General features: G+C 37.5%; 1 protein-coding gene and 1 long non-coding RNA gene across 7 annotated transcripts in view; both read right to left on the bottom strand.

Annotated features, from left to right (window-relative positions):
- The window catches only part of rxraa (retinoid X receptor, alpha a), a 223,862-nt gene that overhangs the window by 139,238 nt on the left and 58,360 nt on the right, over nt 1-26,264 (bottom strand). The window lies entirely within an intron of this gene.
- Nucleotides 17,924-25,805, bottom strand: LOC309709929. Its single transcript, XR_014277636.1, has 3 exons — nt 25,390-25,805; nt 25,207-25,299; nt 17,924-18,075 (listed from the first exon to the last, which is right to left on the bottom strand). It is a non-coding gene; the product is annotated as an uncharacterized lncRNA (long non-coding RNA).

Here is a 26,264-nt window from a genome sequence, read left to right as displayed (position 1 = left end):
CATGAACATTTTTTTTGTATCGAAAAAATATCAAACCATGACACCAAAGTATCGAACTGAACTGAACCGTGAATTTTGTGTATCGTTGCACCCCTAATAAATATGCATATATATATATATATATATGGCTTGTTTACTTTACAGTATTACGGTACAGACTGGATCAGTCCAAAGCAAATTACTATCATTATTATACAACATTTTTTGAGAAACCTTCTACATTTTGTATGATTCCAGAGCATAGTGTCCACAATATCAACTCTGCAGCACAAAATCCTCATAGACTGTGACAACAACAACAGCACCCCCCAGACTTTTGGACAGTAGCTGCACTCTTTCACATCTCCTACACACTTGAACAACGTCTGTTGTGTTTTCTTGACACATAACAAGCATTAGCTGAAGCTCAGTGGGATTCTTAGACAACAAAGTTCTGTGTTTTGGCGGTTGATTTATGATGTGATTGTATGTTTCAAAAACCTGCGGCATGGTCACATCAGTGTTGGTGTCATCCCACTCATTTTGTCTGACAATGCAGGACGCAGGCCAGGCATGCCTTGGCAAGGTGCCTGAAGGACAATCAGCAAGAAGCATGGAAATTGTATTTCCATTGTTTACAGGATAATTCAAGACCTCAGGGGTGGGGTCTTAGAGTTTGTTTTCGTCTTTTCCTCCTTTTTGTTTATGGAGCATAAATATTACATGATTATCAAAAATTAAAGAGGACAAATTTGGGCTTTAAGCATAAAATTCAATAAAATGCAAATAAAGGATGAACATAATCCTGGGGGTAGGTGACAAAGAAGTATTTATTTTCAAAAGTAAAAAATAATGCATTAGCAGGGTGAAAAAAACAGTACAGGATATTCATTTTCCCCCCTCCCCTCACCAGCATCACCCTTACGTGTGAATAACGTTTGGATGCACCCGGAGTCCTTAATTCTTCTTCCTATAACATTATATGAGCTATGTCGGTCTTTCACTATTTGAAGTGAAAATACTGGCTTCATTGTGTCTGAGGTCTAGAATATACAAAATATATGTACACTGTAATATTTAGCAAAGTGTTGTTTCAGTCAAGGTGCATCAAGCAGATATTTTCTGCTAAGCAGCAGAGCATTTCACAGGGATAAAATTATGAGGAGAGATACAGAAAAAGTACTTTACCAACAGAGCTGGCATACATCAAACACATTTATAAGACAGTTAATATGCTAGCTATGAGAAACAATTTTGGCTCCAAATAAACACTGATGTTGCTCTGTAACAGCTTGATATGTAAATTCATTCGTTAACCAGTTTGCCATTTTAACCAAAAGATGATAAATTTCAGTGTTGTTTTCTTCTTTCTGTTGCAACCAAGTTGCCAAGAGAATAGATAATGCAGACTTGAAATGGCCGAAGGTGTGTTCAGGACAGGACATGTTTTACAGTGACTGTAAAACAGTCACTGGGGTCTAACAGAGACCCCAGCAAGTCAATGATATTTGGTGACATCAAGCCAAATGGCCAACAAGACACCTCTGATGCAAAGTGAGCAATCCTGAGATAAATAATCAATGAGAGTGCAAGATATCATTTATTGACATATAGCAGTCAACGAGGCAACTGGACACGGGAATGTAGGGAAGCGACCATCTGTCATCTCCAAAGTGATTCATGCAGATAAATAGGCAAAATAGGCAAATAGGTATCCAAATAATTCTATTCAAGTCTTCTAATCACTTCCATGAGAACAGGTGTATAAAATCAAGCATCCAGGGATGCAGAGTGTTTCTACAAACATTTCTAAAAGAATGGGTAGCTCTCAGCTCTCAGTTAACTTCAGCTTGGTTCCATGATAGGATGTCACCTATTGAGTTGTGAAGTTTCCTTGCTACTAAAAATTCCACAGTCAACTGTTAGTGGTATTACAGCAAATTTGAAGCAGTTGAGAACAACAAAAGCTCAGCCATGAACTGGTACAGCAAGCGACATAAAATCACAGAGTGGAGTCAGCGGCTGCTGAGGATAGCGTGCATAGGTTGTCAGCTTTCTGCAGATTCAGTGCTACAGACTTGCTACAGACTTGGCCTTCAAATTAGCTCAAGAACAGTGTATACAGAGTTTCATGGAATGGGTTTGTGTCTGAGCAGGTACATCTTAGCCTTACATCACCAAGCCCAATGCAAAGGACTGGACTCTAAAGCATTGGAAACATGTTATCTGGAGGGACGCCGTCTGGCTATGTCTGCCAATCTGATGGATGAGTCTGGGTTTGGCGGTTGCAAGGAGAGTCTGACTGCACTGTGCCAAGTGTAAAGTTTGGTGAAGTGGGGGATTATGGTGTGGGGTGGATTTTCAGAAACTGGGCTCTGCCCCTTGTTCCACTGAAAGAAACTCTTTATGCTTCATCATACCAAGACAGTTTGGACAGCTTTTCCCATTCCAGCATGACATTGCACCAGTACACAAAAACGCACAACCTGATAGAACACCTTTGGGATGAATTAGAGTAAAGACTTTGAGTCAAGCCTTCTCATCCAACATCTGACCTCACAAATGTCAAGTTAAAAGACACTGTAGAATGTTCAGCACCACTTATTAAAAGATTAAAGTGAGTGTGTACAGAACTTATTGAGTCTATACTTTTCACCCTGTGTGGATTAGAGAAAACTCAGACTTGTGCATCCAATTCTTTTTTGTAAGTTTTAGGTTTTTTCTTCTTTTTTTTAAAGTCATTAAAGATGCATGCTGCACAATCACTGTCCCTAGAAAAAGAACTTAAAGTTCAAAGAATGTACAGTGGTCCCTCGCTATAACACGGTTCACCTCTCACAGCCTCACTGTTTCGCAGATTTTTTTTGTGTGCAATTTTGCATGCTTTTTTTTTTTTTAACAGCACATTGTGTTCTGTGTCCTGATTTGCTGTTGACCATTGTCAATCAATCTCCTCCGTGCCGTGTCTCCTGAACAGTACAGAATGCGTTCAGCTTATCAAATTTACATAAATCTTCAATCACAAGCAGTGTGACTCTGAAGTGCTGTACTGTATGTTTGTAAGTTGTCTCCCCAACAAACACAACACTGTCCACGAAAGGTTTGGCACTGTTAAAGGCACCTATGGTAGCAACCAAAAGGCAGAGGAAGATGCTAACCACCGCACAAAAAGTTGGACTTCTGGACATGCTAAAGGAAGGTAGAATTTACCGTATTTTTCGGACCATAAGGCACACCAGATTATAAGGCGCATTAAGTGAAACAAAACAGTCAGATAAGTCAAACTTTACTCAACTCATTCTTCTTGCTTCCTCCACTTCCGTACCATAGAATCATTAATGTGGAATTCTCTGGCAGCTGCTCTATTCCCATGTTCTGGACCTGAAAACAGGGTTTGATCTTTGGTTTCATTCTATAATACTGGACTTATTTTTCTACAAAGGTTTGAACTTTGAGAGTTTTTAAACAAGAGAAAAAACTGTGACAATGTTCATGCCTGTCTGAGAAAATATCTAAAGTGTGTAGTGAGGGGTTTTACAGCCTTAAAACATCTATAATAACTGCAAAAAATAAAGCTGACTACTTCGTGGATTTCACCTATTGCGGGTTATTTTTAGAACATAACTCCCGCAATAAACGAGGGACCACTGTATTACAAGCCGAAGATTACCATGACAATCATGCCCATGACTAAGTGTATGTAACCTTTTGACCACAACTGTAATTACTATAGTCCACCAAATATTTAAGTATCTTGATGTGCAGTGATTCTTTGTACATGATCATGCGTATCGTTAGACTCAAACAGAGGACTGAAATACATTTGGAGAGTCTTGCCTGTTTTGACCTCCTAGCCTTGTGCCCTTTGCCACCCCCGTCCACCAAGTCAAGCAGAACAAAATAAACAGCAAACATACCCCATGACCACAAGTTAGCGCTTCGCTGCTCTATTCACAAAAACCCCACTAGCACCGCCTAGTTAAAAAAGCCACACTTCCACCCCAGAAACACACTCCCACATAGAATCAACCACAGACACACATTTGTAAAAGTTGCGAGCAAGTATCATCCTCTGTGGAACGTGTCAGAACTGAATGCTTTCACCATACGTTGCCATATACTATTTTAAGATAACAATCATCTTATTGTGGCTTCCGTCCATAAAAATGTTAAAAAAGCTGTACAGGATGTTCTGTAACTCTTTAGAGCCTGAAAGTAAATTGCTGGGTCCAATTCTACAAAAAAAAAAAAAGTTAATGCTTGTGGAAAGTATAAACAAGGAGAACACAGCCAGACACCAGAAAATTAGACTGTAATTGTAGTCTAGGCTACAGATGATAGATAGTAACAAATGCTTAGATGCAGTGTTTATTTAAGGAAGCATAAGCAAACCTAAAGAGTAATGTCACCCAAGGTAACAGCTTTCATTGTTTTAGCCACAATGGTTTGTTTATGGTTAAATAACCATTTGTTTACTGAAGACTCTGACCTCTATCTGCAGGCTCACTTATGCACTCATCTCTATTATGCATGCGTGTGTGTGTGTGTGTGTGTGTGTGTGTGTGTGTGTGTGTGTGTGTTTGCATGCATTTTTGTCTTCTACTTCTTAGCCATCAAAGTGCCATCACAGTGTTCTTACACTGAATATTCACAAAGGACAGCAAAAAAAATTGCTATTAATAAAACTGTTTTTAAGCATGTTTTACTTCCTCTGTTCAGGTTTTGTTATAATAAGCAGGAGGTTTAAACTTTAAATTAAGCAGTAGTTAAACAGCAGTGTCAGCCTCTCGTGGCACCCGGCACGCAGGATGTTGAAAGTGTAAAATAACAAGCTGGCAGAGGAAATACAAGTAAATAGAGTATGTGACTGTTGCACAACAGCATGCAGCCATGCAGAGTGCTAGAGACAGCGGTTTCACTTCAGCTCGCCTCCTTTTGTGGAAATCCAGCAGGAGTGGCTAAAACTTGGGCTGTGATTAAAGCTGAAATGCACAAGAAACATTTTTTTTTTAACTGCTTGGCTAAAAATTTAGATTCTGAATTTGAAAGAAAAAGTTACTTATAGTAAGGTTCTTGCTGGTTACACCAAACAGACCTTCGGCTTGTTTTTTTCTCTATTTTTACTTGCTCTGAACATTTTGTTTTTCTGTGGCACAAGTCACACTTTCCATAGCTCTATTTCCGTCTATGGGTTAAAGTGCAGTGCAGACAAAAGAAAGAAACCACTCAGTTGGCTAACATCCTGTTTTCTCAAATGTGCCTGCCACTTCTAGACTAGAACCAAATAAAGTATATACTGTTTATACATGTGTACATGTGAGGGTTATTAAACAGAATGCACCACTGAGAGTCTTTAAGCCATTATGTGTGTTTTTGTACAGGTAAAATGTTATGTTATTATTATATAATAAAGAAAATGTTCAAGTTTTTCCAAGTTGAAGTGTGAATGTTTCCCTCACATCAGAACTTGTCTTATTCCTACTTAGAAAAGGTGAACAGGTCATTTAGTGGTATAATGTGCTTCTGTGGATAACACCTCTAAGAATTTGTAAGGCTACAGTGCTTTCACAAAGCTGAGAAATGAATGTGATACTTCATGCAAAAGATAATGCTCCTGTTTCCAAGAAAGATATCAAGATGTCGAGTGTTGTCTAGTGCCCTCAGTTATCTAATCATCTACACATAAGTCCACAGCAGAGCTATTGAATAAGAATAGTAACAGTGTGTTCGCGATCCTACCAGTGCTGCCTCGATCATTTGTTTAATAGCACCGTTTTTCTATTAATTAGCTGTCCGTTACATTGCTGGTGAAATTAATGAAGTTCTGATTTAAAAATGCAAACGCTTGTGGATTATAGGGCAGGTTGTGACATAGCAGCATAGCAACAAGGACATATGACAAATCAGATTTTTCTTGATGATAACGCCCTATGAAACCACCTGAGCAGACAGTAATTAATTTTTGCATCACTTCATTATTCCCTTTATCAGTTCTGTATTTTCCTTTCCTCTTTGCATTTCCTTCTCTTCTCTGTAACACATCTCAGAAAACTATTCCCTGAAAATGATTCCCTGAAAATGAGCAATACTGCTAATTTAAACATCTGTGCAGCACAAAACGTATAACATATAAATATGTCTATTCAACTGTTTGCTTTTTCAATCATTTTAGGTACAGCCCTTACATCTGATCATTTTTAGAGTATTGTTTTCTTTAAATTGTATCTTAATGGTGGAAGGCTCTGTGATGCTTTGGGGCTGCATTTCAGCCAGTGGTGTAAATTTATGCAATTATGAATGTAGAAAAAACATGCAGTAACATCTGGAAATAATCTTTTGTTACAATTACAATTACAAAAATACAAGAGGAATAAAGGCAGTCATACCAAATACTGACTTTTAAGCTTGCTTGAACATAACATGTCAAAACTGTGTGTTGTGCTAGGCCGCTGGCTACAAAGCAAATTGCCCCTTGGGGATAATAAAGTTTATCTTGATCTTGATAAACCAGTGTGCGATATTAGACAGGCTACATGCATTTTTCTTTAGCAGTCTATATTTAGCCCCCTAGTGGTTTAATAGTGTTTATATGGGAGAAAATAATCACCATATTTTTGGGGTTGTTGGCTGAGTCACAAGAACACAATAAGGCAAACCTTTTAAATGTTCTGTAACTTTAATCATATCTATAACTTAAACCAATGGAAAATCTTTATTGTGACATTCCCAGATCATAAATGGATTAAAAGATCAATTAAAAAAAAAAAGTAGAACTGATATCTTACATTTGCTCTAGTCCCGCTACACATACATCGATTGTATAATATAGGTGATCAATTATATTTATCAGGAGAGAGAAAAGTTGCTTATGAAATAACTCCTGCAGTCAGAAGTGATAAGACTTGTGTTCCAAAAACTGGCAACAATCAAAAACCCAAAGACATATGTCCTTGGGGGTGCAATGACAGAAAAGGGAGAAAACATCACCTCTTCACATCATTTACATTTAATGCCAAACCAGGCAGACTACTCTACATTTTGTTAAAATATATATACGCAAAATATTAGTAAAGATAACCTAAAATATAATTGCTAAATTAAAGGGAAATGTCCTCATGAACCTTTAATTGCATCAATGACACGAGTTATACTGAAAAATAAATCCTCCGTTAACCCTAATGTAAGACCCAAGCCTTCGCCAAGCCTTCTAACAAATTGCACTATGCAGTCAAGCTCTGACTTCTTACGATATCATATGATCAAACACTGAGATGTTGCCTGTCTTTGTCAAGGCATTGCCTGTCACTGTTAGGCCATGTGGTTTTGTTGACTGTGCTTTCTGAGGAATGCCGATAAGGCTCGGCGGTGTGATCCCTTGAGCTGGGAGGACTCGGCACATGAGCAGAGATCCATCAAAACATATGTGAAGTGGACTTGTGGCTGATTGAGGTCCTGATATTCCCTCCTCTGGTCCTCATTAGGGAGAGGAATGGGGGGAAGGCAGGGGGGTTCTTTGCCAGAGGGACTATGGCATAATGAGAATAGAGCTAGAATAAGGGCTGCTGCTATTCTTATTCAATAGCTCTGCTGTGGACTTATGTGTAGATGATTAACTGAGGGCACTAGACAACACTCGAGTTTTTATATCTATCTGTAAAATACATGTATATGTAATAAAGCTGTCTTGTAGGGGACCTTATATTCTGGTATTTGGTGTGCTTTGGAAATCTGAGAAAGTTTTTCATTCATTTTGTGAAACAGACTATTTTTGCATTTCTGCCAATGTTACCTGTCATAGTCTATATTTGTAAGAATCTTCTAATATGATTAGAAATTAAAGTAGCAGTTCAGATTTGTGGCGATGAATATTTGATTACAGTTAAAGGACTTAGTTAGACAACTTAGCTTCAGATAAACCAAATGGGTAAAGTAAGCAAAATGTTAACAGCGATGCTCTAATTGTGCTGAACTTTCCTGGTTCACATTCCTAACAAAAAATGAACATATTTTAAATAATGTTTGATTGCAGTAAGTAAAGTTTATATTTAAATAATGTTATATTTATATTTAATCAGCAGGGTGGTGTTAGCACTGTTGCCTTACAGTAAGAACATCCTGAGTTCAGTTCCACGATCAGGCCAGGGTCTTTCTATGTGGAGTTTGCATGTTCTCCCTGTTTTTGCCTTTGTTTCTCCCTGGGTACTCCGGCTTCTTCCCAGTCCAAAGACATGCAGTTAGTGGGGATAGGTTAATTGGAAACACTAAATTACCCCTAGGTGTGAATGTGAGTGCGACTGGTTGTCTCCTGTCACTCTGAAAAAAAGTATAATGCATTTCTGGGAGATCACTCCAGAGTCTGTGTTTGTGGAACAGGAGCGGAGACACAACCTCCTTTTTATATAAGCTTTGACCATGGGATGGTCAAGAGTGATTAGTAAATGGATATGCATATCTACCTCAATATGCTGGTGCAAGACCATTGACACTTTAATTAAAAATAGAGCCAGTGCAGTAAAAATACAGACATTTAACATCTATTTGTTTAAAAAGCATCCACATGAAGTAGTTTGAAATCCTTTCACTGACAGACCAGCCTAGAAGTAAACACAGTGTGGTGAGTGATGGAGACTTCCTCTGTATAGCCCAGAAAATGTGATGTAACACATTGAAGGTGAAAAGTGGAAAAGCTCTGGCTAAAGTACAATCAATATTACACTGAAGAGCGGTCACAACCTTTGGTTATTTTTATTAGATGTTCTTTTAACTGAGGTGGTCCTTTCTTAAGAGATTTGGACATTTGGTATAACTGCATAATTTGTCTTGTAAACTTGAAGGAATTACATATAAAAATGGGAACTGAATTTAGTAAATTTATACTTCTTTTTGGCAAACTAAATCTGTATGTGTAACAAACATTTTCTACCTTTTTTTTATGTTGGGAACAATAAACAATTAGCTCCTGCAGCTGTTGTCAAAATTGCCCTGACATGATGATCTGAGATATCTACAGAATAATGGAGCAGGACAAGTCCAGTCTCCAGCTCACCGCAAATGGAAAAAAGTAACCAGATGGCCCAATATACATGTTTCATTTATTAACTAAAACCTAGTCCATGTTTCGAGTGTTTTTTCTCTCTCACACAAACAAAATGGCAGAGATTAATCTTCTAATGACCACTCCACTGAATTTTGCAACACAGAAATAGGTTGTTATTTTCCTAGGGCTGTAGGTTTACTGAGGAGCCAGGTGGCAGCTGATAAGCATGCCTGTTTTTTTTTCCAAAGACAAATGTTACTGAATGTGCATATTATTACTTATTTGTTGGTTTTCTTATGAAATAATATCTTTTTTTCCCTTACCTTTAAATCACTCTTCCAATGGGAATTATGCATTTATTCCATACTGAAGCAGCAGTTTGTCACTGTAATAATTTTCCTCTGTGTTCTATCTCTGTTTGTAGACCTCAGTCAATTATTGTCACAGTTTCCACCATTCCTTCCTCTTCACACCCTCTTCACGACAATATATGTGGTGTTCTCTGTGAATGATCTAAACTCAGTAAAGAGTTGAGATCATCAGCTTCATGAACCAGGTAGGAGGAGAGGTATAACTGTGCTATATAGGCATTCAATATTCATGGTTTAAGAGGCCAGACTATTCGCAGTCATTAGTGCACTTACTGCCTCTCTGCCATCTCACTCGGCAGCTCATCATAGAGCCAGTAACTCAAGACATGTTCTCGTGCAATAAATATGAGCCCATCAGTTCTAACAATCCCTTCACCTTACACAAACCGCCACCTCTTCAAGTTCTTTAAAAATGAAAAAGGTGCTATGAGTCTTATTGAGATGTGAGAATTTTGAATGAGATAAATAAATATTATAAACTCCTCCTGAGGGCTACAAGATATATCTAAGAGTAGGTTTGTACCATGTCTGCACAATATTGTTGCTATAGAAACATTGTGCATTTAGTTTCCCTACTGCATGTAGCACAGAGGCAAGCCTGGACATTTCTGAGAGTGAGAGCCAGGTATCAGCCTCCTATTGCAATTTATTACCTTAAGGGGGAGAAACTTCTACAACCTTGAAAAAAGCACAGAACTTTGCAAAATGTGCAGGAAAAGTGTTCCCATTAAATGTGGAAACAACAAAGTTCTTTCAAAACAGCTTTGAGTACAACCAGGGTACAAAGGAGGAGGTACTAGCAGCTGGTGATGTGTGACCCAAATATAAACAAATGACTCAGCCAAGCATCGGTAGCTGCACTCACTAGTTGGACTCCATAAGACAGGAAGAGCAACAAGAACAGCAAATGGAAAATACAGATGTGGTTATACGGTGGAAAACCAATGGCTATAAAGCTCAACCTAAGGTGGAACGTTTGAGGAAGAAAATATTTTTCACTTTTATTTATAGTAATTATTATGCAGGCTCCTGAAGAGTCACATGGTTAAGTTTCTTAGGTTATTGTTAAGCGCTTATTTTATACTTTTACTTAATATTTCCAGGAAAAACATAATCTAGACTACACTTGTTTTTATTTTTAGCTTACCCACTTATCACTGCAAGGTAAGAGCATAGATAAAACATTGTTCAGCATATCTCATTGATCTTTCTGAGTAAGCTTCAATAGTCCCTTCCTCCTCCTCAACCATCAGAGTCTCTGTTAGACCCAATTTCTAGATGATCACTGAAAGAAGTGTTCTGATCAATCTCTCTGTAATGGAGCACATAAAAAAACAGGAATTAATTAAAATTCACAGATACTGGTACTCGGTGTTTAAATGCATTTGATTAAAAACAGAAAGCAAAACAACAACAAAAATCCAAAACGCAGCTTCTTTCTCAAGCAACAATATACAAAAGAAGTAGAAAACTATATTTCAGCAGAATATATAGCTTTGAGTATATTAAATTAAAATTTTAATCACTACATTGTTGGTTGCACAGATGCTTTTTTGTGTTTTAAAAAAATGGATATACTTGTAAATGAATGAGCATGCTTGATGGTACTGCAAATTATTTATATCGACAGTCCTTTTATTCTGACCTCTTCACCAGATGTCTTTTATCTGAATAAATAAACGTGGTTAAAATAAAAATAAAGAAACGATTTATGCTTCAAAGCAAAAGATTAATTTCTGGCTTTGGATTAGGCATTGCAAAATTTATGTACTGAGATGAAGCTCAGATGTTTCTTTCTGCCACTATATTATAACTGTATTCCTTAATGATTGATATTTAATTGCTGCCAGTAAAGTAAATCTTAGGTTTCTACTTTTTTTTTTCCATCTGAAGCTCAAGTTGAAGTCCTGAGCCCTTTCAGTAACCAACTGTCCGTCTCTGTGCTATTCTCTTCCTCTCCTTTGTTTGTTGTCTGGTTTAGGAGTGCTCCATGACACCATTTGTCTCCATAACAAGTTTTAGTGAACAGCGCTTTGGTGGGCCCACCTGCAAGAACCCTGGTGCTGGTCGCTGCTCACCACAGGCCTCCTTGGAGTACCCACAGAGGAGGAGGCAATTAAGGTCTGAGGAAGGAGCAATAAATCTCCATAAACTTCAGCTAGCCACTCTCCCCCTACTTTCGCTGGACACTCAGATAATGCATCTCTGCCACTAAAGCCCCCATATGGACTTGAGAGGAGATGAGGAAATTTCCCACAGCTAAACAGCTCCTTCTCAAAGTCTTTCATTGGAGATAAGCCCATAATTCACATTGGAGAAAGTTTGGACAATGTTGATATGTTGCGCTGCTGAAAATATTCAAGATTTTATTGTTCAGCAATACTAGCTTTTTTTTTTCTGGTTTGGGAAACTTAACCTATTTATTGGGCTGCCAATAAGCCTTAGTGTTTAAATCTAAGCACCAAAGTCAATCACTTTATAAAAAAAAAAGCAAGCTAACTGTGTAGAGGCTGGAGGTGGGTAATACGAGACTGCCCTTTGTCAGGACAGTTTCATGATAGATGGCAAGCTAGGACAGATTTATGGGTAACAGAAATATTTTTGGTCCAGAGACCATTTTTACAGCATGTCTATGACATGAAACCACTTTTTGTGTAAATCTAATCTAGAAAATATTATTTAGCAGTGCAGTTGAGAGGAAGACTCTCTGGTCTCACTAATCAGACAGGACGTGCAGCGGAAAACATCCCTCTTGAGAAGGAAATGCCTGCTTCCTCTTTATCATATTCTTAAGGACATGCTCCTCTGCAAAGCTGCTGATGTATGGTTTTATGACCACCACCTACGGACAAATAGGTAATGTGTGAGTGCTTATGTGCATCTGTTAGATAAAGAATAGAAAGAGACACACAGAGAGACAGAATGGTGCAATTTATAGCTGTTTTCCCCCCAAAAGAATTTAATTAAAAGAAAAAATTGAATCTTTTTGAATATATTTCGCTATTGATGAACACTGTATCCAACAAAAGTAAATTTACAGTAACGTACTAACATTATAAGAACTGTATGCAAGTCTCTGTTTTTTCTTGGCATGTACTTAAATGCCTTTGTGTGTACCGTGTATACCAGGCAAGCAAATAACTCTTATTGGCTAATGGCTTTAACTCTACTGTGTTTGTAGCCAGATTTCAGAAAAACAATCTTGTCAGACTGTTTCTTCATTATTCTTTGGAAAGGACAGCATAGTTGAGTTTGGAGTCTCTTTTCTCCCACTGGACTACTTATTTTTAGGATGGATGCCCATACATGGTCAGCTCGCTATTTTCTCCATCTTACTCAAACACCTCTATCAGGGTTCTTAATGATAAAAACACCTTTAATATAGGTAACATTTAATGATTTCACAATTCATATTCCTTTCAATTAGCTTAATACTTATTTTGATACCGATGTTTAGCGAAGAATTTCAGAATCACTTTTTAAATCACTTATCACTAATAATTTAAGTCACTAAGGACATCATCATCAAGGGGAAATTGGTATTGTTTTCATCCTCTTTACTGGTCACATACAGTATAATGCGCAAAGCAGCCACTACAGGCACAAAGGTTTCTGCTTGGTGAGTGCTGAAGGGAATACATGTTCTCAATGGTAACTTTCCTTATAATTATATTATTATATATTATTATATTTGCACTGCACAAGACATAATGTGGATTGCACAACACTGGTCACTATATTTTTCATTTCCAGTTAATACTAATACAGCTGCTGTTATTGTGTATATATATATACACACACACACACACACACACACACACACACACACACACACACATATATATATTTCTTCATAGATTCTTATATAGTTCTATACTGTGTATTGTGTATTTTGTTGTACAGTTATTTTATTTTCAACTTTAATTTATATATTTTATCTTATTCTTTCCCAGTTAAATTTACCCTTCATTCTAATTTGTGTTGTACAGTTATTTCATTTTTAACCTTATTTTTTTTTATATTTTATTCCTTCCTAGTTAAATTTACCCTTTTTAATTTTTCATATTTATTTCCTATCTTATTCATAGCCTTTTCCTTTTTTTTCTTTAGGTCACGAGCAGTTGTCTAAGCATTTCACTGCATATCGTACTGTGTATGACTGTGTACGTGACAAATAAAATTTGAATTTGAATTTTATAAAGTCGAATATCGGCCATGTGAGTTGACCAGACTTCATAAAGTTTGTGTGTTGAAGCAAACATGGGAACTGGCTATTTTATGACTGGTCACTTTCAGCGATAAACAATGTCATTGATTAAAGACTATATGGTGGTAGGACTGTCCTCATTTTCCAAATATTAAAAACAAACAAAAACTGGCACAATTGGCTCTGATAACCTCATGTAGGCTACTGACAAAAAACTCCCCCCAAACTATTATATAAATTGGACACATAGACATACTCTTTAATTTAGAGAATCCAGGTAGAAGTGTAAAAATGCAATTCTTAAAATATCAACGACCTCCTTTTTCATTTTCAATCAATATAAAATTAAATATCATCTATGAACTTAACCTAACCAAAACAACATTGTTTAGAGAGATGCTGAAAATGGTTACCATTTGAACAAAAGCCTTGCAAATTATCAAAGTGATGAAACTGCATCCTCCGTTTGAGTGACTAAATATGAGTGAAAACTGTTACTGAAGTTGTGTTAATAGTTCTTTCAGCATTTGCTGCTGATTGATATGTAAAAGGTGTCGACTTGATATGTGAACCATCGTTCCCCTCTGCCTTCAAGTTAAACAAGCTACCTGTCTGGCACAATTTACATAACACACATCAGAGGGGGGGGAAACTGCTGTGTGAGTGTGCATGTGCATATTCTACCTTTCAGTGACCTGGAGATGCACTGTTTCTGTGCACTGGTAAAACCACATGTGGAGGTGGCAGTACAGCTCATTCGATCCCTACACCTCTGTGCTGTTCTTTTTTCCTCCTGCCTATTTCTTCTCTTCGGTGGTGTGATATCATTTTACCGGGTCACCAGATTTCCCAAAGTCACACTGGGGCCATGTTGCTCACCTTTTGACTTTTTTACCTCTTGAACTTAGAGAAATTTCCTTTGATAGAGGTTAAGACTGCCAGCTGTCATTCTCACCTCCCACTTATTAAAGACTGAAACGATGCGCAGTAGAAGGTGTGCAGTTTAGTGAAAGTAAAGAGGCAAGCAACAGAAGAAAACTGATAAGCATCGAGCTGTACTTGTAGAGCAGCTCATCTAACATTAATGGCAGAGTAATTGCTTTGTAACAGTAACACTTACTAGGCCATCAATAATGACCAGGGAGGTGAGTGTAGAGTTACTTGGTTGGGATAAGGGTCCATTGTGCCTGAGCTGAAGCCACAGGATAAGCTGAATGAGCCTGCAGTTATGTCGGACAAATATTTATACAGTATAATGTTACTAGAACATTCTAACTAGAGGAGACAAGAATAGGCAGGGTGATTGAAAAGTCAGCTACACATGTACTCCAATTCTACTTTATCTAAGGATCTACTTTTGGATCACTCACTAATCAAAGTTCAGGAAATGCATTAATGAATGTGATCCCTAAAACTTAAAGAGTATTTCTTTTTAGGGTACTGTGAGAAGCAGAGTTCTTGAAAGCTTTTATACTGTTCAGTTATACTGTTAGGTACGTCACCGTGCACTCAGCTGACAATTTATGTGATTTGTTAAAACTGAGAAGATAAGAGCACTTGCCATCAACCAAAGTCAGTACACATAATGAATACTTTATTGTAGTACAACACATTATGCGTTAAGTTCCCTGCAGCACAAACTCCACCCTTGACTGAAGACAGGTGTATTTAGTGGTTTTCAATTATCTGCAAAGAGCTGGTCTTTTTGTTTAAGCAGGCTAAGTTCATGTCTAAGTATATAATTTTAAACAACTAGAAAACCCAAACATATTCTGTGAGTAGTTTTTGGTTTGGATCTATTGATCTATAGTCAATCGAAAAACATTTGTGTATGCACAACATTTTTATTAGTCCCATCATGCTGCAACAGACAGAAGTAATACTATAATAAGGAGCTCCAACTTGAACTTGGCTGTTTCAGCAAAAAATCCATGCTCCTCTACTGCCAGAGTAGTTGTAAAGTAGTAAAAACAAGAAAAAAGTGTTCAAAACACTGTCATGGTCAGGATTTAGTCTCGATATGTCTTCAACTTAACATGCTGTGGAGATGCTGTGTCAATGTGTTCATCAGAGCCAGCCACAACCACTGACCACTGCACAGCTGCAGGATGCATTCATCCAGCAATGGAAAAGCAGTCCTGAACAGCAGATCCAGCCCATTACCAGGTGGGTGACTGCTTGCATTATGTGAGTGTTGTGCACTTCATGAAAACATCTTCATTACTAATTCTTCGCATGCCTTTTCATTTTATTTTTTGTCCATCTGTCCAAAAATAAGCACACTTGCTTTTGTTGGTATCAGTTTCTTTTAGGTAAAAATGTTTCACATCAATCTTTATAACATGGCATGGGAACATTTAGAGTGGATGAAAGATTGCAACAAAAACATATAAAAGAAAGTCTACATGAAAAGATTTTGTTCAATAACATCTCCTGGAAACCTGAGTTGGATGAGCAATTAAGAAAATGAATAGAGAAATAGATGAATAGTGTCTAAAATGTTTTTGGCCTTCATTGATTGGCCACTACAACACAGCCCATGTTGGTCATTCAGCAGTAATATATCTTTAATTCACTTTAGGGCAGCGGTTCCCAAACTTTTTTTGCTGAGCCCCCCTTTGTTTTACAAGAAAAATGTTCGATCTTCAGTTTTTACACGCTTACATATACACACGCAGTTACTGTCCCTCCATTTACAAAGTCAGAGGCATCACGGTGTGATTGTTTTATGTGTAGTTGTTTTTTCCTGTGTAATAATATTCAACATTGCTATCAATACATTTTTCAAAAAATGCCTCTCTGTGCAAAATGAGTTCAAAAACATAAACAACTGTGGGATACTGTTTGTCCGTGATTTGAACAGGGGAACAAATTACGGCAGGATAAGCCTGATATTATTTGTATCCCGCTGTAACTTTACTGTATAAAGAGCTAACATCTCCAAAATGTCAGGAGTAGTTAGTCTTTACAACAAGTGTTTGTGAACTAAAAATCAAGAATGTGGGATACTGTTTGTCCGTGATTTGAAGAGCCCAGCGCTGCTCCCGACAAAGGGAAAACCAATTCTGCAGGGGAGACCTACCTCGGCACTTGTGCAGGTGAAACCAAAGGGAAGATATGCTTCACCATATTTTCTAGTCTTTGGCTTAGAATGAAGTTGGTTTGGAAACATATTCAGTGATGCTTCATCTCCTGCTTTGCGTTTGTGTGGGCACCCGTGCTAGCAGTGTGCAAGAGTTTTTTGTTTTTTTTTCCCTTTTCATAACACGCCCCCCCTGCAATGGCTCTGCGCCCCCCCTGGGGGGCAGGCCCCACACTTTGGGAAGCTCTGCTTTAGGGTACGCTTATTTGATTTATGTCAGATGATGGTACATATAAAATAGTATTGATACTGGTTTAAATCACCTGTTTTAGTATTACCACAGTGACTAATATAAAGAAATGTATCAAAATGGATTTGTTATTTGTGACACTCAAAGCTGAGGTAAACAGCCTATTTTTGTATGAAATTAGTCTGAGAAGTAGATAAACACCTTGTCAGGGCTCTGTTTTCAGGCTTTAAAATCATGGGTCTCTTCAAATCAGAGAAGACAATAAGTATATTAAAGATTGAAATAAAATGGAAATAAAATGTGCTGGTGCCAAACTTTAGGAAAAAAGAAGAGGGAGCTGGATATTTGTCTGGACTACAAACAGTACTACATTTACAGGCTGTTCATGTCTCTGCTAAATAACCTTGAATTCAGCATTCATGTAAAGGAACAGCATCAATTTTAAATGCCAGTTGAAATCCTCAGAATTATGCCAAATTCTGTTGAAATGGAGACGTGTCTTTGAGATGTTGTGAAGAAACTTCCTATATTTATTATTCAAAATGTTTTCAGAAACCAGTACTATGGTTATGTGGAAAACCATTTTCATGCAAAATAACATGTAAACCCACTTGAGTACTGAGTGATTATGTTACAGAGCTGTGGCATACAATATTTGCACCCAATAGAACTTCAGAAAGTACAGCTATGTGTAGCCTAGTAAATAAATTGTACTCTAGGTGAGCATGAAAAATGGCCTAATTAGCCTAATTCTTTCCGTAATGAAATGAAAGAAGTGTGTCTTTCTTTCGAAAAATTGGAAGTTAAGACAAATACACCAACTTGGGTTTTGAGGTTATATTAAGTTGCCATGTGACCTTACATGCCACTCTTCTCACTGCCAAAATAGCCCTCTGAACATCCACAGCTGTTGAAGCCCTCTCTTTGAACTTGCAGCAGGAGGCCTCAAGCACCGCCTGGCCCTAAGCTATCCCGCCTCCCCACCAACTTTGCAGTTTGTAACCATAGCCTGAGGTGGACTTTTAAGAGGGCTCAAGCCTCCCACGGCAGCTGCTCGGCTGGTAAATGGATCCACATACTGTAGGCAGATCACCTGAGAGCTCCAGGGGTAGATCACTGGAGAGCTGCTCATGTGTCCTGCTGCCTGCTCTGTTTGCAAAGAACCACAGAGAAAAATACATGGAGGACCCATGAGACTGACCAGAAATGAAAACTGCATACTTTAAAGGCCAACTGTTGTATTTAACAGACACTGTTCTACAAGGTGTATTGTAAAACTGAGAATAAAAGTATGTATCATTGAGAAGAGAAGTATGGTGCAGAAAACCAAACAAACAAATAATAAAAAAAAAAACCCAAAATAAATAAACAAACAAACTGTGTACTTAAGGGATAAATGCGCGGAAAGTAGGTGGTATCTACTAGTGTATAACACGCATTAACATTTATGTTAAAAATATCTGACAATTCAACTGACTTTTATTTATACTTTTCTTTCTTTAAGCATCACTGTTCTTTTTTCAGCAATATTAAAAAAAATAGAACACATAACAAACCAAAACAAGGAGTACTTTTTCCAGGTGATTTTTTTTCTTTTGAAAAAAGGAACAAGTATTTTTTATTTTTATTTTAGGCCATTTGATTTTATTTATTTGTTTTTAAATGTGTGTTATTTTCACTGTAAAATAATATTGCTCATTTACTATTATTCTTTATTTATCCCCAGATATCCCCAAATAATTTTATACAGTGCAATAAAAAGCTGTAGTATTATTTATATTCATATCATGGATTATGCCATTAGTACAACTAATGACTGACTAAGGCACTGACTCTCTAATAAGAAATAGATGTCAAATGGAAAAAGACTGGGTCACTGGTACAGTGACAGCTGGATGGGACATATAGTCATTAATGAGCAGTGACTAATTGCTTCATTACTCTTTGGGATTACAGTGAATTTCTATGGGATTTTTTAACATTCCCACTTCAAACAGTAATCATGCCTCTTCTTTTCTCTCACTTGGGTGTGCAGTGCTTCAACCATTCAGTTTGTCACCCATGAGACCATGTTATGAATTAGAAAAACCTGTTTCCCACACCTTCGGGATGCCATTAAAATATAACAACCTTGAAAATATTATTAATAATATTGGATGTCTGCAGAAAGTTACATTTTAATGTTGCTTGCGGAAAGAGTCAAAGTCTGTGCAGAAAGTCTGTTTAGACTGGGTCAGTGACTGCTAGGACAAAGTCTATGTTAATGACCTTATCTCTGTTTACAGCTGAAAAAAAAAACTGTACATATAATCCATTACTGCCTTTTTCTTATGAGTAGTGACCCTAGTTGATAGAAACATTCCAAAGTAACAAAGGACACTGTCTAATTTGTCACAATTCATATTAAAAGAAATAACCAAAAGAGACAAAAAGACAGAAGCTGTAAATCAGCAGTAAATAATGCCCTCATCACACTGATTGGCACTGTTTGTCCTTCACATTGCTTCATGGCTATTACTATATATTGCTGTCAGCATGAAATTATATTCTATTTTTGCTCTGGTCAACTTGCAGTAACTCCTTATAATCACAGCATGAGCAAGAGCCTTCTATTACTTCAGCAGAACTAGAGACCGTATGCTTTATCACAGCTGTGATGGCTCATCATAGATCAATATTATCTTGTCAAAGATAACACTTTTCTTCAGAGAGAATCTTTACTTAGCATCTTTATTCTGTAAAAGAAAAAAAAGTGAGCTTTTAGTTGGTTGCAGAATGTGAGCCATGTGAACAGCCAATTTCTAGTAAGACCTACCCTGCATTTCTCTCCCCCCCCCCCCAAAAAAGAAAAAAAAACCTGATATACACTGTTTTCCTTCTTCAAAGCCACTGTGATATCTCACTATTGGATACATTGCTATGACAGTTTACATTTGCATTCATGGTCATGGGCTTTGAAGATCCTCTTTGTCAAATTTATTGACAATGACTGTACTGGATGCATTGTTATAGTGTTTTTTGCATTCATAAATACACATTTATATCAAGCTCAGGGTGATTTGCAATAAATTTGATCATTCTTTTTATTATTTGGAACCAAAGTTAACAGTGAAACACATATAGTACTTTGATTTATGACATCAATTTAAGCCTCAGCTGTACAGATGTCATTTTGCTAACAAGCTAAACCAGAATGTTGAGCAGGGTAAACATTATATCTACAACATATTACTATTTTCAATGTAATCATGTTTACAGGCTGTTATCGCTGCTGTTGTACTTTTGTGTAACTGGAGTTTCTTTCTTTTTCTTTAATAAAAAAAAGCTTTGCGAGGTGCGCCTCAGAAAATCATTAACAGGCTAACTGCAATGTTGAGGTGCTGTGGCAAGTTAGCTGCTCTAACCCTCTCTAACCTGCCTTAGCTCTTGCCACATGCTTTCATTTTTTTTTTTAATATTTTGAATAGTTATGTAAACTAGCCGGTGCACACTGATGTATTTTGGTTTATTTATTTTACTAAGATTATCTTGATTGTCACTCTACAGATGTGATAGTGTTACTAGACATGCTGAAGACAAATAACTATAATGTTTTTTTGGTTTGCTTTTTTGAAATGGTATAATATTTTCATTCACCACAGTCAGGTTTTCTTTAATGCACGGACCACATATTTATCGTCAAACAAGTAAGTACAAATTTCCTTTGAGGTGAGGTTAGTGTGAAAGGAAGGAGGGAGTGTGGGGCAGACTGAGGCTGCAAGGCAGCAATCACACAAAACACATTTGGAGATCATTATAGAGCCAGTCATGCTGAGTGACTCCAACAGACTGAAACACTGCTTACAGTGTTTAAAGTGGATTTGATGAAAGCTTTCATTCAGTCCAGCTCATTAGTTTGAGCCTTGGATTGTACACATTCTGAGATTACTCACTGTGGGCCTGTGCTGAGCCGCCAATGCCAGAGGGTTTACTTTTCATTTATTTCTACATAAATAACTCAGTAGAAGCACAAATCTAAAGCAGAACACCTAATATGTTCAGAAAGCATAGCACATGTCCTCAACATCACTCTGCTGTTTGAAAAGCAATATGTGGGTAGCATTTCAGGCAACTCTAGCAAAAAAAAAGCAAAAAAAAAGAAAAGCTTTCACTGCCAATGTTTCACCAAGCCTATATTAGAAATAATTTAAAAATGTGTAATAATTTGAGCAATCCTATTGAAAAGAATATTGTTAACCTGCTGGTTATTCACACAAGTTGAAGACTTGTAGCCGACCATATGGCAACCATTGGCTACTAGGCAAAAATGTGTATTCCCCAATCAGCTGCAAGCGGTTGCTTTGCTAAAGCGCTGTTCACGTGGGGCAAGAGACCTGTCACTGACCCTCTGGTCACCACCACCTTGGGAAAAAATTGTTTTCCGCAACTAGCAAGTGGATATTGGAGTTGCTGGTTGTTGTGGTTGCCGATAGCAGCATGGAATGTGCTAACATGACTGCAAACACTCACAAACTATTTACCTTCAAAGTAAAAGCTTTTTGAAATGTATTTTGTTGCAGGGGAGAATGAAAGGCACCGCTTTTACTTTGAAGGTAAGCTGTCACTGTTTTTGGTCTGAGGGTAAATGGTGAGTATTTGCAAAATTCTGACTAAAGCAAAGATTTTTTGTTCAACTTTTGCTTGTCAGTAATAAACAAATATCCACTTGGAAATTCTCTTTAAACATTTCCACATGCAGAACTAAAGTATCAAAAATACCTTAGGGCAGTGGTACCTTTAAATACAGACTTTGAGTATTTGGCCCATAGCTGGTGAGTTGACTACCTCTGTCTCTGATTCCTGTACACAGTACTGCATCACTGTGCTATAAGAAACACATTTTCCACCATTACCTTTAATAGAATTGAAAAACCTTAACACAAAAGGGTTTAAAGCCAGACCCTATTAACATCCACTCCAGAGCAGTATTGTTGTACTTTTCTAGAAAAACATGGCTCCCAATGTTTCTTAGAATCCATTGAAATTGTGAATGTAGGCATACTCTGAGTGTACAGGGTTGTTTGAGTTACTTCAATCCTTATAGATACGTGGACCAATGAAGAACAGGACTGTAAATTGAATATAGAGTCTCCACTTGAAAAATGGCAAAAAAAATCAATAATATTTTGCATGGCTGGATCGTGAAGGTTCCAAATAGAGCTTCAACATGCAGCAAGAAGAAATGTGCCGTTTGACGCCCCTACACCTCCTGAAAATCCATTGTTCCACCGAAGGAAAAAGGACCCCAGACCATTACGGTGCCCCATCCACTGTGGCACGTAGAAAACATCTCAGGTGGGATCTGCTTGTCATGCCAGTAACGTTGGAAACGATCAGGACCATCAAGGTTATTTTTTTTTCTCATCAGAGAATAAGACTTTTTTTCCACCTTTCAATGTCCCATGTTTGGTGCTCTTGGTGTCCAAACGGTCAGTTCTGTGGCGTTCAAGGAAACAAGACCTTTGAAGACGTTTTCTGTTTGTGAAGCCCTTCAGTGTCAGATGCCATCTGATGGTTATTGGGCTGCAGTCGGCACCGGTAACATCCTTAATTTGTGTAGAGGATTGTCTGGTGTCTTGACGGACAGCCATTTGGATCCTACGGCTCAGTGCTGGTGAAATTTTTTGGGGTCTTCCACTTGACTTTTTTGTTCCACAAGCCTCAGGATCATTTAAGAAATTCCAAATGACTGCCTTACTGGGTCCCACCTCAGCAGCGACGGCACACTGCAAGAGACTCTGCTTATGCAACAAAAAGGAAATTTTTTTTCCCCTTTTCCATAAGAACGTCATGACAGTGAATCCACATTTTTGGATAGATTTGGTCTTTTAAAGGCATGTGGTCCTAAACCTTTGATCAGCTGCAAAACAGCCTATTTAAGTGATGTTTTCAATAAACTGCATGCTCAAAAAATGTTTTGTCTCACTCCCATTTATTCTTGTTGCAAGTTGAACATTACTTGGAAGCTTGTTAAGATTCAACCATGCACCTTAAACTTTTGATCTGGACTGTATTTAGGTTTTGGACTGTTTTGGAGTGTTGATTGGATAAAATAAGGTGTGCTGTTGGCTCTGGAAGTAAGATTGGCAATTTTAATATTTTCTAATGTGCCCTTAAACCAACATATTAATTCATATTAATGTTCTCTAGAGATAGTTAAAAAAGGAATTTGTTGAAGAATGGATTACACAACACTATTACTGAATTAACTAAATTCAACTTTTAAATCTGATGGCTGGCAGTGAGGCTATACACTGGGAAATTATTCTCACTGCAAGGTCGACATTTAGCTGATGCTCTTATCTAAATGTTAAAGATTGGAGCCACATTTCTCTTTTGTTCTGGTCTCCTTGATGCCTTGAAGCCTGTGTCCGAAAGCATTCATGCGCATGGAATGATGCAGTCATTCACCAACATGGCCCTAGGCCCTTACGGACGGAAGACAGAACAGGCTCCTGTCTGACTCAGCTCAGGTCCACACAGTGGGCTGTCAAAAACCATCATCTTCATACACTCCTGCAATCAATACCTTACAGCCTCCTGACAGAGTGTGTTAGTGCAACACACTCCTGTTTATTTCGTACTCTTAACCACAAAGAGGCTCAGTAAAAGGATAGCGTGGCAAAGGATATAAAAGGGAACAATAACATTTTTAGTGACAACACAAAGTCTGTTCATTCCTACTTTGTTGGCAACAGTGACAAAAAACAAATCAGAGGGTTTTGCAACAGCAAAGTGTTGAAGTTATTTCACAAATTCCCACAGTTTGGAATTATTTAATGCTTTTTGTCCATGGCGCCACATAAATGCAACATTTATTTTCTCTTGCCTGCTAAAGTTGCAAGCAGGGATATTTTGCAAATGTTACAAGTTGTTGCAACAATTCTTGCTCAAAGTCTGTGATTTATAGCTCAGAAGCTGAATGCTTAAGCCTTTCCAAAAAGTTTTGACATAGGGCTCAACTTAGGAAGCTCTGGACGAGTCTATACAATAATGCTATTTGTGCTACAGCACAGTGCTGTACATCAATGTACACTCGCAAGAGAAGAAACACATTAAAAGCAGTGAAGTTAAATATGCTTTAATTCAATTACATTTATGCATTTTTTGTTGCTTATTGTGAATGAAAAACTACACCAAATAAAATCAGCTGAACTTTAAAAACCTTGACTTTAGAGTGTTGAAATATCTATCTCTGGAGGACTGTTAGTGCTGAAGCACTGTTGAAAATTTTCACAAATTTAAAGTTAGCAGTAAGTTGATGTAATTAAAGCAGAGCTTTGGCTGATGAATAGCTACAGTGTCCTCATCTCAAAACATTACTTTCAGAATTTGCAAATGCAAAACTGAAGTATATTCATTTTGTTAAAGATGCACCAGGAAAGCCAGAAATGAGAATGAAGATTTTTGACCTTTCGCCTACAGTACAAATGTCTCTATGGAAATTATATGTATGAGGCAATCAAAAGTACAGCCATGGAGTTTAGTCTGTATAATGTAGCCTGCTGTCAAAGTTACCATATCTGTTGCAACATCAGCTACTTGTGTTCCAGGGCTACAAGCCAGCTTGCCCTTAAAACACACACATACAGTGAGATGCACACACATACACACAGACACACAGGAACACACACAGACGCACTTGCAAAATCAATAATCTTCAGTCTCACTTGACAAACAAGCACACCAGAGCCTCTCTGTGGTATGAGGGTTTTCCATCCTGCCAAGTCTTGGTTCCAAAACTTGTGTATAAAGTTGCATCTTCTTTTTTTTAAGATGTTAAAAATCCAAAAGTTTGCTTACAGACTTGTGCCCAAACTCAGCTTTGTTCCACAAACAGGAATAGAGTACAGATATACTGTAGTAGCTCCAAGTCAGACTTTCACCTTTGAACTACAAAGACTGTGTAGGGCTCAGTGCCAAAACAAATACATTCTGTCATTTATAATTACTTTCAAATCATTATAAAATCCTGCTAGAGGTTTTAATGACTTTGAAAGTTTTTGTTGAAATAGTGGTCAGAATTATAATTAGGGCCGGGTCACATTAGATTTATCAACAAACTTAAGACAAGAATTTTGATAAGGAATGCATACTACGCATAGACATGCGTGCACAAAAAATAAAACGAGAAGAAAAGAGTAGTATTGATATGCCAAGCACAACTCTGCATAGCAAAAGAAACTCTATTATTGCTAATAAACTGTGATGTGTGATATATAAACCCTCTGCTTGACTCACCCATGCTAACGTCCAGAGAGAAGGGGTCCATAGTGAGCGGTCTCTGCCAGACAGACTAGAATTCTGTCTTCCACTCTCAGGTGATAACTTGTTCTGGAGATCAGAGAAGGTCTATGTATGTCAGACTGTTCTCCCAACAAACTCTTTTTTAATCTTTTTTTTTTTTTTTCCGGGCTAGCTCACTTGCAAAGAATGGACAGTCCCCTGATGCAGATCAATCTGTTTAGAACTCTCCATTCTGGGCATTAGGAAATCCTGGCTTTCTTTGGGTCTAAAGCAATCGAAAGAGAGCAGTGCATGGCTAAACTCCTAAACAGGACTTTCTCATGCTTGCTGGTACCTTCCAGGACAATGCCACTGGTGATAGGGGTTTGTTTTTACTATTTTTTATGCTTCAACACCACTTTGTGCTGCACATGCCATCATACAAGAACACAATAATGAATATTATCAGGGCTTCACACACTGGTGGTGCATGCTAATTTGTATATATATAAAACCATACCGGTACTACAAAATGCAAAATCCAAAATGCAAAAAAAAAAGAAAAAGAAAATGAAAATCTCCCCAATGAACAATCAACAAAGACTCAAATAAATGAATAAAAAAAATATTGCTAATATTCAGTTTCACATCAAAAGCTAAACCTTATATCGAAAAATAAAATTTCCACCATTAAGGCAGTGGACAGGTCATTTGTCAAACAAGTTTGCAGTCTTGGAATGATATGTAACATCATTCCATCATATAAATTGTGGCACAAGGCCATGGACATGTATGAGCCTATTTGATGTTTAGACATCTCAGGGTTAGCAGTTCAGTCCCTGAACTGTAACGGCCCAGTTCAATGAGCTTATTGTGTCTTTCTAGAGTTCTTGTTCATTGTTACCGTGTTCATTTTCAGAACTAGATTATACTCTAAATCAAGGTAGTTTTTCCTTCCTTCCATCAATTTGGTCATTTGGGTCATGTTCATTCCCAGCAGTCACTTAATCCATAATGAATTTGCTTTTAATATTTGAGATTCTTGCTGTGTCAAAACCTATTCGCTCTCAACA

The sequence above is a fragment of the Aulonocara stuartgranti genome (assembly GCF_965226115.1).
Source record: "Aulonocara stuartgranti genome assembly, chromosome: 7".
NCBI lineage: Eukaryota > Metazoa > Chordata > Actinopteri > Cichliformes > Cichlidae > Aulonocara > Aulonocara stuartgranti.
Note: the sequence above shows the minus strand (reverse complement) of the source record. Positions and strands in the feature narration are given on the sequence as shown.